A 12,540-nucleotide genomic window follows, 5' to 3' on the forward strand; every position below is an offset into this window, starting at 1 on the left:
GTTCACTTCTCTAGCACTTGTATGCTCTCAGCGCGTCACTCACGGGGAGATAAAACGCCGCGTAAGCATCTCTTCAGCTCGCACTCCAGCCTCTCGCTCCACAACATCAGACTCGTCCTTTCATGACGTGACGAGGCTTTCAAGGCTGGACTCAAAATAACACCGGTGAGTAAGAAGATGACTAGTTCGTTTGCTCAACGACTCCTTCAATAAAACCAACTCAGAAAATAATACAGTCTTGAATCTTAATGAACGTAAATAACTGACTGAAGAGTAGGAAGTTCATTTCTTAGCAACAATCAAATAGTAAATAAATGAAAAGGGAAATTCAGATTTGACCCATTATGACCAATAGTGTCAATTTGTTATTAACTTTGTGTCTCAAGTGTGTGTCGTTACCTTCATGGGACTGTAGGAAGAAACCAGAGTGCATAGAGGTGAACACTAAGGGCACCTTTCAAGTTGGATTCAAACCTCGCTCTTTCGAACTGACCAGTGTTTTAGCATTACTGTTTTATTCAGGGTCAAGCTGACCCGAAAGCCTGATGAGTTTGTGGTATCCCTTGTGTCGTCTCTGGGTCAAGTTCAACGACCTCCCTGGCTTTCATAAACATATATGCAGTGTTAGAGGTATATATATATATATATATATATATATATATATATATATATATATATATATATATATATATACTCAAGTACAAGTTGTTTTAATTAAGTTACAGTATACATGTTTAAATGTTCAATCTTGGCTTTTCATTTGCTTTTTCTGTGCATATTTTTAGAGCCATTTTCTTCTACTTCAATAGTAGTTGATTGATTATAAATGATTAACATCATTATTATATAATATATATAATCATTTTGTTTAGCAAACCTTTTAAGAAATGAGTACATTTCACGGGTTATAATCGTCCATAACTTTCTCAATATTTATCACAATTTTTTCATTTGCACAGCTATACTGACATGCTGGATACTCTGCAGACCATTGTCAGCTCGTTGCTCAGTTCTACCTGGTTCTACCTGGCAACTCGTTGCACCTCCAGTTTGTCCGGATACCTGTTTGTTCCTTGACTTTTATGATGCCTGGCAGTTGTTTTATCAGCCTTTTAGTCACTCTGTTATAGTGACATTGTTCTCTTTTGTATTTTTTCTCAGTAGACGTCTTGTCGCAACTCCGTCTCGAATTGCCCTTTATATGTGTTATTTATATCTGGACTGGGACACAGGATGCTGTGTCTCACATCCTGCACTTCTCTAAGTGCATTGCTTTACAGTACACTGTAAAACACAGCCTCTAGACACTTAGAAGGAATTACTCGACACTTCTCCCACATTTTAACGCTGATTCCAACTGACCGTTAGAACTCTATCACCTTATACTTAACACTTGACAGCGCTTTCCCCAATTGAAACAAGTTATTAAGTTGTGTTTCATTGCTTTATAATTCTACATTTTCACAAAGTGCTCAAGTGTGAACACACTTAGGGACTCAAAGTATTAAGTGTAAGTGGTTCAGCAGTATCGGCTGCAGAACAGAAAGATTCAGAAACAGCTTCTTCCCTCTGACCATCAGATTGTTGAATGAAATATAACAGAGCAATGCACTATTTGAAACATTATTTATTTATTCTATTGATACCATATTGCGCTATTTTTAACGTATTTACAGTGGTATGAAAAAGTTTGGGCACCCCTGTACATTTTCCTTTATAAATCATTGGTTGTTTGGATAAAAGATTCCAGTTAAATATATCTTATAGGAGACAAACCCAGTGATATTTCAGAAGTGAAATAAAGTTTATGATATAAAATGTGTTGGTGGTTCCATCATGCTGTGGGGCTGTGTGGCCAGTGCAGGGGAGTCTTGTTCATCAGATCCCGAGTTCTCTCCAGCACCCCCATGGACCCTCCTACACTCTCCTCTTTTCTCTCACTGTATCCTCCCTCACTCCTCTCCTTATCCATCTGTCTACCCCCCCATCCTTCCTCCCAGCCGGTCAAAGCGGCAGGCCGTCAACAATGAGTCTGGTTCCGCTCGAGGTTTCTGCTTCTAAAAGGAAGTTTTTCCTCATCATAGCTCACTGTACAGTGTTTTGTTTCTTGCTCTTTGTTGAATTGCTGGGATCTATTTTTCCTTAATCAACTGTAGTCTTATTTCAACTGTATAGTGTCTTGAGATAACTTTGTTATGATAAGACACTTTAAATAAAATTGAATTGAATTGAATTGAATTCAAGTTGAGGGGCGCATGGATTCCTCTCAATATCAGCAGATTCTGGAGAACAATCTCCAGGAATCAGTAACAAAGTTGAAGTTGCTCCGGGGCTGGATCTCTCAACAAGACAAGGATCCTAAACACTGCTCAAGATCTACTAAGGCGTTCATGCAGAGGAACAAGTAGAACGTTCTGGAATGATCTCAGTCCCCAGACCTGAATATTATTGAACATTTATGGTGTGATTTAAAGCGGGCGGTCCATGAAACCATCACACCTGACTGAACTGGAGAGGATCTGTAAAGAAGGTCCAAAATACCTTCTACCAGAATCCAGACCCTCATAGGAAGCTATAGGAATCTTTAGAGGCTGTTATTTCTGAAGAAGATGCACAAATATTAAGTAATTTTTCTTTTGTGATGCCTGAATTTATGCACATGCCTAATTTTCTTTAAATAATTCTTGCACACTTTCTGTAAATCATATAAACTTTATTTCACTTCTCAAATATCACTGTGTTTGTCTCCTATAACATATATTTAACTGGACTTTTTTATCCAAACAGCCCATGATTTATAAAGGAAAATCATGAGAATGTACAGGGGTGACCAAACTTTTTCATTCCACTGTATATTTATACTTTTATATGCATTAATTCTATGCAATATTTAACACGTTATTTATTTATTTTGTTTATACTATATTGCACTATTTTTAACTTATTAGTATTTATATTTATACTTTTATATAAACATTCACTCTGCTGGGGTTTTTTTTAACATTTGCCAAGCAATAAAATTTCGTTGCCAGTCTGACTGCTGTGTTTTCTGTGCAAATGACAATAAAAGAAAGTCTAAAGTGTGCGATGAGGGACACACCATCTGTGTTTCACTTACAAACTTGACCAAATGTTCATTTGTTAGGTTCTTTATATGTCATGTTTTGTATGTTGTGTTGTGATCCACTCGTGGGTCTCTCTGTCAACAGCTCATGACCTGGAGGTTTTAAAACTGACTGTGTTTCTATGATTTCCAAAGGTTCCCACGTCTTTAGAAGCCATTACACGGCGTTACGTCTCCGATAAGCTGCTCCGCTGACAGCCAATGATCTGATTGCAGGTGGAGGCTCGTCTCTGATTGGCTGGATCCATTCGATCGTCGTGTTCGTACATTAGAAAGCTGCACCTCGACTGAATCATGACGCACTAAACCAAACAGCTTCTCCTTATCAGCGACAAACAGTTGCCTTTAAAAATCACAGATGTTTTTTCTTTTTTTTTCCTTCTCCACTCGTGCCAGAGAGCGTCGGCCATGCGTCACCAGAGCAGCAGCCAATGGGAGCGTGAGGGCGGGGCTTCGGGGTTCCTGTCATCTCCCGTCTGCGTCACATGACATCGCCGCCATGATTGATGCATTGTTTTTTTTACGTGGCTCTCATACTGATCACAGGTCGAGTCTTTGGAGACGAACCGAACCTGCTGAAATGATGGGATGTTTAACCATCATCATCATCATCATCATCATCATCATCATCTTCATCATCATCTTCATCATCACGCTGGAGGCAGGACGCCGTAAATCGAGGTCACGGCAGGTTAACGCGAGGCCTCAGGTGCCGGACGGGAGGCAGGTTGTGCCAAAACACAAGTGCAGTTTTTTTCCATTTGCTGTGGGCAAAATCACGACCCCTAAAACCTACCAAACCCCCCCCCCCCCCCTCCAACACCCACCCTCCCGATTTGAATTGATGTGAGCAGACAAGACGATGGAAAGAGAAGCATGTTAGAAACATGAATATTCACAGATACTTGAAAAAGCCAGAGGCCTCAGACAAACATGGAAAGCGTGTGTCTATAAAGCTGTCCAACCGTCTGGAGACACAAAAATATACTAAAGTCTAAAAAAAAGGTAAAATATATATATATATATAGAAGAGGAAGTGTGAGTACGTAGGATGAGGAGGGATACATCTAGAATAGTGTTGATGCTAATATTGATATTAAGTTAAGGTATATATGTACGTATACATGATGTATTTACGTATATATTATATCATACTTTATATCGGCTTCGTAAATACATTTTTATTCTAATATATTGTAGGATATCGTTAGTTATATTGTTCAATTTAGATGATATAATAACAAGATACATGGAATGTATTTATATAAGTGTTACCAGATTGTGTATTGTTATGGATATCTATGTATATATTGGTTACAAACTGATTTAAACTGTATTAAAAAGGGGTAGGAAATTAAAAAAAAACTACTTGCTACTCTATTTTGGAAATACAGTGTTTTCTTTTATTGTATATGTTTTTATTTCCATGGTTAATTTTTTTCTTGTGTATGTACAAATAATAATATATTTTACAGATGATTGAAATAAACATTATACATTTGGTTGTTCTTTCCTCTGCCAAGTTCATTTCTCACCGATATTCTATGCCTGCAAGAGAAGGTAGAAATGAAAAGTATAAGAGAAAGTAAAAATGAGTATTAAAATAAGTATTTTAAGGGCACCTTATGGTCCAAGAAATTCTGTGATTTATTTGTTTTCTATAATTTTGTATATATTTAAAAGCGAGTCTATAAGAATATGATATTTTTGGTGTGACTGGAAGGGCTTTGCTGTAATATGATTGCGAGGTGTTTGAAATATGAAAGAACCCTCCGGTGGGTATATAGTGCAACTGCGATAGGATGATGGTAAAGCTGTAGCGGTTAAATGTTGTTACAAGCGTTGGTCACATGTGTAGATGAAATCCAATTATTTTCAACACAATATTAAATTAAAATAACATCGCTTTAAGAGTAAGATCTAACGAGACAGAAATAAAATATGTTAATATTAGATTAATAATTCCACATTTGTGTGATCGAGACACTTTTGACCTTAAAATAAGTTTTCCTACCTTAAGGAACTTCATAAAAAGATGAGGTGCATTTAAGACACAATCTATATCGAGATCATTTATGAATTAAATGATACAAATTGAAGGTTTGGGTTTCATTTTAAATCTCAATATTCAAAAAAACACTGTTAGCCACTAGCTAAGCTATCGAGGTGAACATTCAGTTTGACATTTCCTTCACTTTAAATTCCAAATTTCAATCGAATGTGATGTTCAGACCAAATTCACCAAATATATTCACCAGAAACAGAAAATAAATCAATTCAATTGTGTCAAACTGCAGATCATTGACAACTCCAGAGGCGACAGTGTCCTCTAGCGGTGATCTTCTGCTACTGCGTCCCTCTGGTTCAACTCACTGTCACACATAAGAATAACAGCTTTTGACGGCTGGACCAGCAGCCCCTCACCACTGCCGTCCTACCACAGGGAAACACCCACAATGCACCGGTGGATGGCTCTGTGACCTACTTTCCTCCAGCAGCAGTTGCTCAGAGGTTCGAGGAAGGAGAGGAAAGGTGAGGAAGAGGGCGAGGAAGAGGAGGTGCTGACAAGCGAGTAGTGATAACAGAGGCCGAGGAATTGTTGTGACATTCTGGTTTGTGCTGCAGGGAACAAACTCACTGACATCAGGGTCGTCCAAGCATCACCGCAGATGAAGCTTGTCATGAGCTCGGATCATGTGAACGTTCTGCAAAATATTCTTCATTATTTGAATGACGCGCTTGATGCCTCTGTTAGAATTAGGATCTACACCCACATCACAGTTTATCATTCTCCCATCACGCTCGCAGCACGATGTCTGGATTCATTTATAAGACCCTGATTTTTTAAGTGACATCACAGAGAGCAGACTCTAATCCAGCTGGATGGATGGATGGATGGATGGATGGATGGATGGATGGATGGATGGATGGATGGATGGATGGATGGATGGATGGATGGATATTTATTCATGAAACAGTGTCATGTCTTCTAGACGTCAGTAGGTGGCGTCATCAGTTTCAAAATGATGTTTCATTAGAACAGTTGTTTAAATCAAAGGAAAATAGTGCAGAGACGCCATCTAGTGGACTTTGTAGATAATGACACTGTTTCATGAAGCTTCATCAACACATCACTACCATCTAGTGGACTCTGAAGATAATGACACTGTTTCATGAAGCTTCATCAACACATCACTACCATCTAGTGGACTTTGTTGATAATGACACTGTTTCATGAAGCTTCATCAACACATCACTACCATCTTGTGGACTCTGAAGATAATGACACTGTTTCATGAAGCTTCATCAACACATCACTACCATCTAGTGGACTCTGAAGATAATGACACTGTTTCATGAAGCTTCATCAACACATCACTACCATCTAGTGGACTCTGAAGATAATGACACTGTTTCATGAAGCTTCATCAACACATCACTACCATCTAGTGGACTCTGAAGATAATGACACTGTTTCATGAAGCTTCATCAACACATCATTAGTTGTATGTGTGTGTGTCTGTGTGTCGGTGTGAGAAAGGGAGATGGATGGGTTAAAAAAAAAGCCATAACACAAGTTAAATACATTTAATTATTCTTTAAACAAGAATTGAAAGTGAAGGATATCAGTTTATCAACACAATACTTAATAGCTTAGCTAACAGAGCAAGCTGCAGCGGTTCACCACCAGTACACATTAAGAATCCAAAGTCTGTAAATCAAATCAAATTAAAATAAGCTATAATTTCATATATTTATTTGTGGCATAAAAATGGTCAATACTGTGTAATAAATGATTTGTGTTCAATGGTATCAATATGAGAAAAAGACAGCGTATCAATGATTGGTACGTGGGAATGTCCAGATGTCAGCCCCGGAGCAGCAGGAGTCTCCTTAGGTCATATGTGTCAAACTCAAGGCCCGCGGGCCAAATGTGGTCCGCCATGTGATTTTATGTGGCCCGCCTGACTTACCTTGACCATTGAGCAAAAAAAAAAAAGAAAAAAAAAAAAAAAATTTAATAAAAAAAAATAAAAAACTTGTCCGACAAACCCATCCCACAACAGACAAAATGGTTTTCCTTCTTTTATTCACGCTGCTTGTGTTCCCTTCTCTGACTCTGCCTCGGTCAGCTTTTCACAAGCGCAGGCACACACGCACGCACGCACGCAATACATGGCTTTGGGAAAACCGGCCGCGAGCCTTTGATGTGAGCAGCACGCGCTCTCATCGCGGCACGCACACACGCACGCGCACACACACACACGCACGCGCACACACACACGCACACACGCACACACGCACGCGCACACACACGCACACACGCACGCGCACACACACAGTCCCTGGCCTGTCAATCGCTGCTGGCTTGTAAAGAAACCTACATTTACCCACAATGCATGCCTACCGGTATTATGTTTCCCACGATTGACGCATCACTGCTGCAGCGTCTCCAAATCCATGCCAACAGGTGGAATTGAGAAATACAAATACATCCTGGCAAAATGTCCAAGAAGAGAAGAGTTGATGCGAAGGGAAGGATATTTCAAGAAAGGTGTGAAGAATACATGTTTGTGCTTCAAGGAGAAAGACCTGTATGTCTTTTGTGTTATGAGGCGTGTCGGTTGTCAAAGAGTAAAATCTACGCCGGCATTTTGACACCAAACACGGAGCTAAGTATGTCACGTTTACTTATTTTCATAACATGACCAATGGATGGTTGGGAGCAGGGCTGGGTCTAGGCAGGGGCAAGAGGGGGCCTGGCACAATGCCCCCTCAAGATTTGTGGCTGCCTGTCTAGACCCGGCCCTGGTGGAGACGGGATCCACTTGGTGTGTTCAGGATCTACTCATCAAAAAGAATTGACAGCCAATATATAAGCTGGGGAACCTAAAAACGTGACCAATAACTGGTTGTGAGACTTTCTTTCTTGTTGGGACATATAAAGACTCAACAATCTGATTTTCCTGCTATTTATTTATTTTTTCTCTGCTTGAGATGACAAGTGTGATGACAATAAAGTTTTAACTTACTACCTTACCTTACCTTACCTTACACATGTGCATCAACAGGAAAAGTTGTTTGTCAGACTTATTTCAGTTGCAACTTATTAGTCTTGAGCTGTAAGTTTTGACTTATCTTTATGTGTAGAAATGTATTTAGTACCACATGCAAGGCTGAGTGCAGCCATTTTTATTTTATTGTAAAATGCTACGTCACACATGTTGTTAGCAGCTCACAATTGTTGGTTTTACAGTAGTTATGACCTAAAGTAATACATTCAAGTCATTTAACATTAAGGAGTAGTTACATTTATTTTACATTAGCTTACATTTAGTTACATTTATAAGTAACATCTGGCCCTTTGAGGGCAGCCATTATGATGATGTGGCCCCTGGTGAAAACCAGTTTGACACCGCTGCCTTAGGTGGAAGATCTAAAAGTAAAACCAGTGGGTTGTTTGAGTTTTCAGGTAAAAAATGTCCGTCTGACTGTGGAGACCAGGCCTGTCTTCCTCTCACGACGCTCGATCCTAGTGCGACTCCCTCGTCTCTTCCTCCACAATTCAAGAGGTCAATCCATCAGTAGTAGTGTGGAGTTAGTGGTTAATGCTAACAACTGCTTCCTACGGGAACATAAGTTTGTTGCATTAAATCATGCAGTCTGACGAAGAGACCATGACGATGGACACCGTCTTGCAAGCAGACATGATGCTGATGTTTAAATAGTTAAATTAGTGCATTCATTCTTTTTTTGTATAAAACATTTCCTTTGAAAAGTTTACTTTCTGTATGAAGCAGCCTATGAGTGTTTCTCTCTAAAAAATATTCTTATTATTGGATATTTTGTATTTTCTGAGGTACTATCCTTGCTTCAGTTCTTACTTGTCTTATAAAAGCTCTTGAAATAACTTTATTTAGTTAATAATCAATCAGTTAATAAGGCTTTGCTTAACTTTCAGTGACTTTCAGAAACACATATAATTATTTTTACATTGAAATATATACCGTGATGAATTATTTGACCATTAAGAGATTCAATTTATACCGTGACATCAATTTAATTCATACCAACCAATAATACATGACAATATTACCACATGCATGATAACTGTTAAGAGTAATCACTGACTTTTGTACTTTATAATGTATAACACGTCCACTGATACAACACAAGAGTTCATCAATACTTTGGTTGGTCAGTGACTCAGATGTGTTTGATTATTTAATAAATAGATGTATTAGTCAAAATGTCTCTGTCTCTCAACAGTTAAATACTCTCGACTTTGTTGTAGTACACATTTCAGCCGTTAGATGGCAACAGTTCTAACTCTAGACTAACAACGACGTCAAAAGAAGAAAACCACGTGACTCAGTGGTAAACAAATGCTGTGTCTCAAATCGCATACTACATCTTAGTATGCTAGAAGTTAGTATGCATCAGTTTAGTGTACGTACTAACTAGTACGCAAATTCTCCACAGATAGTATGTCTCAAATCAAACTCTGCTGCTACACACTAACTGGAAATCACATGACAGCTTCTTCTTCTATTTCTATTTAATGATGTTTCAAGCAGCTGTTTGAACGCTATCGCCACCTGCTGGCAGCACGTTTTGCAAGTTTGGAAAAAGAAATAAAGAAAAAATAAGACGTGTCATCCTTCTACTGCTGCTGAAAATGCATCTGTAAGTATATTAATATATATGCATTTATATATGACGTAACTTCCGTTTAAAACGTCATTAAGATGGCGGACGTTTAGGGTGGTTAGTGTCCATCGAACCATACTCAGTTTTGTGGGCGTGTTAGTGACAATTTAGTGTGCATGGAGCACTAAATTTCGCATACTAAGAATTGAGACGCACTAACGCACTAAAAATACTAACTTTGAGTACGCTAGTATGCGATTTGAGACACAGCAAAAGGATCTTCACTCTCCTCCATTTTCTTCCACCAGAACACACCGAAGCAAGAATCCTGCTGGAGATGGAGACCATAAATCCAGGTACACACTTATATTTCTATTCAAGGTGGAATAATGACATTGTTCATACGTTGTGTACGTCATTAATATGACGCAGTGTGGATCATGATGTCATGGCGTCAGACTTACAAATGTAAGAAGTGAAAATAGCATCTTAATCCACTGTTCATCCTAAAACTACTGTGAGGCATTTTTCTTCAGTGTTGGGAAAGTTCACTTTCTACGTGAACTAGTTTAAAGTTTAGTTCACCAGTTTTAAAATAAACTCGTTCATTTCATAGTTTATAATTCAGTATTTTCAGAAGTTCACGTCTCCAAGAATGAACTAGTTCGTAGTTCTTTTTTCTTGATGTGTTGTTACGAACTAGTGTTATTTTGACGCATTAGTTCGCGATACTTATGCTTCAAAGGACCATAAACATTCTCCAGTTATGATAAAGAAGTAGTTTTGTTCAGTGACTTCCCATTTGGCAAAATAAACGAGTCTTTTTTTCGAATCACGTAATGAATGTTCATAACTGTAGTTCTTCAGTTTAGCCACTAGTTGAACCAAGTCAATAAAGTTCATCGTTATAGACCAGAAGTTAACAGAACTTGGTTACAGGTTGATGTTTGTAAAATGTTACTTTCACTGGTTGATCCTGTGAGTCTCCTGTGATACTGAGGCAGTTCTTCAAGTCCTTCTCGTTCATCTTCATAAATTCCTCCAGCTTGATCTTCTTCAGCTTCTGGTCTCTAAACCATCACTTGGTCATCAATGAACTAAATAATAATAAACAAATATATATGTGTGTAAAAAGGTCAATGAACAGACAAAGTGATAATATTTGTTCCTTCTGTGCTGTTGTTATTTATTTACAATTTTAACGTGTCGCTCATACTGCACAGATTTCAAAACAAGACCCTCATGAGACGAGCCGTGTCCATGCCAACGAACACACGAGTCCCCGTCTTGGTCAGTTCATCAAGCATGGACCACCTCCAGTTGGACTTTGGTTACGTGGCTTCCTCTTTCCTTGGGGGTTGTTGGCTTGTCTTGCAATGTTTCTGAGATCCTTTCGAAGTGTATGGCCGATCCACGCCCACTTTCTATTTCATTTGATTTGTGTGTCCTTTGTGTGAAGGAGGAGCCTGACCATGAATAGATCTGAAAGTAAGAACCAGAATTTTAAAGTTGATCCTGAAAGCAACTGGAAGCCAGTGAAGAGTTTTAAGGATCTGAGAAATGTGAGTTCTTCTACTTGAGCGGGTTAGAATTATAGCTGCAGTTCAGCTGAGTTCTGAATCAACTGCAGGGGGGACAGCTCCTTCTTGTTAAGACATGAAAACAAACTGTTGCAATAGTCCAGACGAGAAGAAACAAACGCATGGATTACCAGCTCCAGATCATGTTCGGACAGGAAGGAAACAGTTTCTGGTCAGTTTTCTACAGTGTTGAACAAGAGACATGTCTTTATCAAATACAACACCCAGGTTTCTCAGGCTCAGTTTGACAGACTGACCTAAGTCACCCAAGTACTGACTCAACCCTGGAACCTTATCATCAACAATCACCAGAGTTTCAGTTTTGTCCACATTTATCTGCAGAGTGTTTTCACTCATTGTTTGATTTCTAGCAAACAATTGACTAAGTTCAGCCTCTGGGGCTCAGTTGGATCAAAAGAGCAGTAGAGCTGGGTGTCATCAGAAAAAATGTGATAAGAAAAATCAGGAAATCTCTGAATGATTTTACCGAGGGGAATCAAGTACAGCAAAAACAATAAAGGACCCAGAACAGAACCTTGAGGGACTCCACACATCAGATCTGCCGATTCAGACCTCATTTGATGACAGATACACTAAAACTGCGCCCAGAAAGGTAAGATGAGAACCATTCTAACACAGACCCAGACAGTCTTCATCCCTCAGTCTTCTCAGCAGGATCTGGTGATCAACTGTGTCAAAGCCTGAGGACAGATCCAACAGAACCAGAACAGTGAATTTACCCGAGTCAGCCGACACCATGATGTCACTGGACACCTTCATTAAAGCTGTCTCTGTAGAGTGATGTTTACGGAAGCCAGACTGAAACTTCTCATGGATGTCGCTCTGATCCAGGAACAAAGACAGCTGCTCAGACACCACCTTCTCCAAGATCTTGGACAAGAAAGGGAGCTTAGAAATAGGCCTGAAATTACTGAGGTCAGTTGGGTCTAAGCCTGTTTTTTTGAGCAGAGGCTCCACAATGGCATGTTTAAATGCATTGGGGAAAACCCCTGTGGAAAGGGAGAGGTTCACCATATTGGTAATCCAGGGGCCAATTACACCAAATACTTTGATAAAAAGCCTACAAGGAAGGACGTCATCTGAGCAAGAGGAGGGTTTCATCTTGTTCACTAGTGCCGAAATATCACCCAAAGATACAGCAGTGAAGGAAGACCAAGAGGAGGA

General features: G+C 39.2%; 1 protein-coding gene across 1 annotated transcript in view; it reads left to right on the top strand.

Annotated features, from left to right (window-relative positions):
* The first annotated feature begins 10,095 nt into the window (after window positions 1-10,095).
* The window catches only part of LOC148080565 (uncharacterized), a 47,999-nt gene continuing 45,554 nt past the window's right edge, over window positions 10,096-12,540 (top strand). Inside the window, exon 1 of the mRNA XM_087788494.1 lies at window positions 10,096-10,131. The gene's annotated coding sequence lies outside the window, so the exon portion shown is untranslated. The remainder of the gene's footprint in view (window positions 10,132-12,540) is intronic.

Source organism: Callionymus lyra, chromosome 4 (genome assembly GCF_982586985.1).
Source record: "Callionymus lyra chromosome 4, fCalLyr1.hap1.1, whole genome shotgun sequence".
Taxonomy (NCBI): Eukaryota; Metazoa; Chordata; class Actinopteri; order Syngnathiformes; family Callionymidae; genus Callionymus; species Callionymus lyra.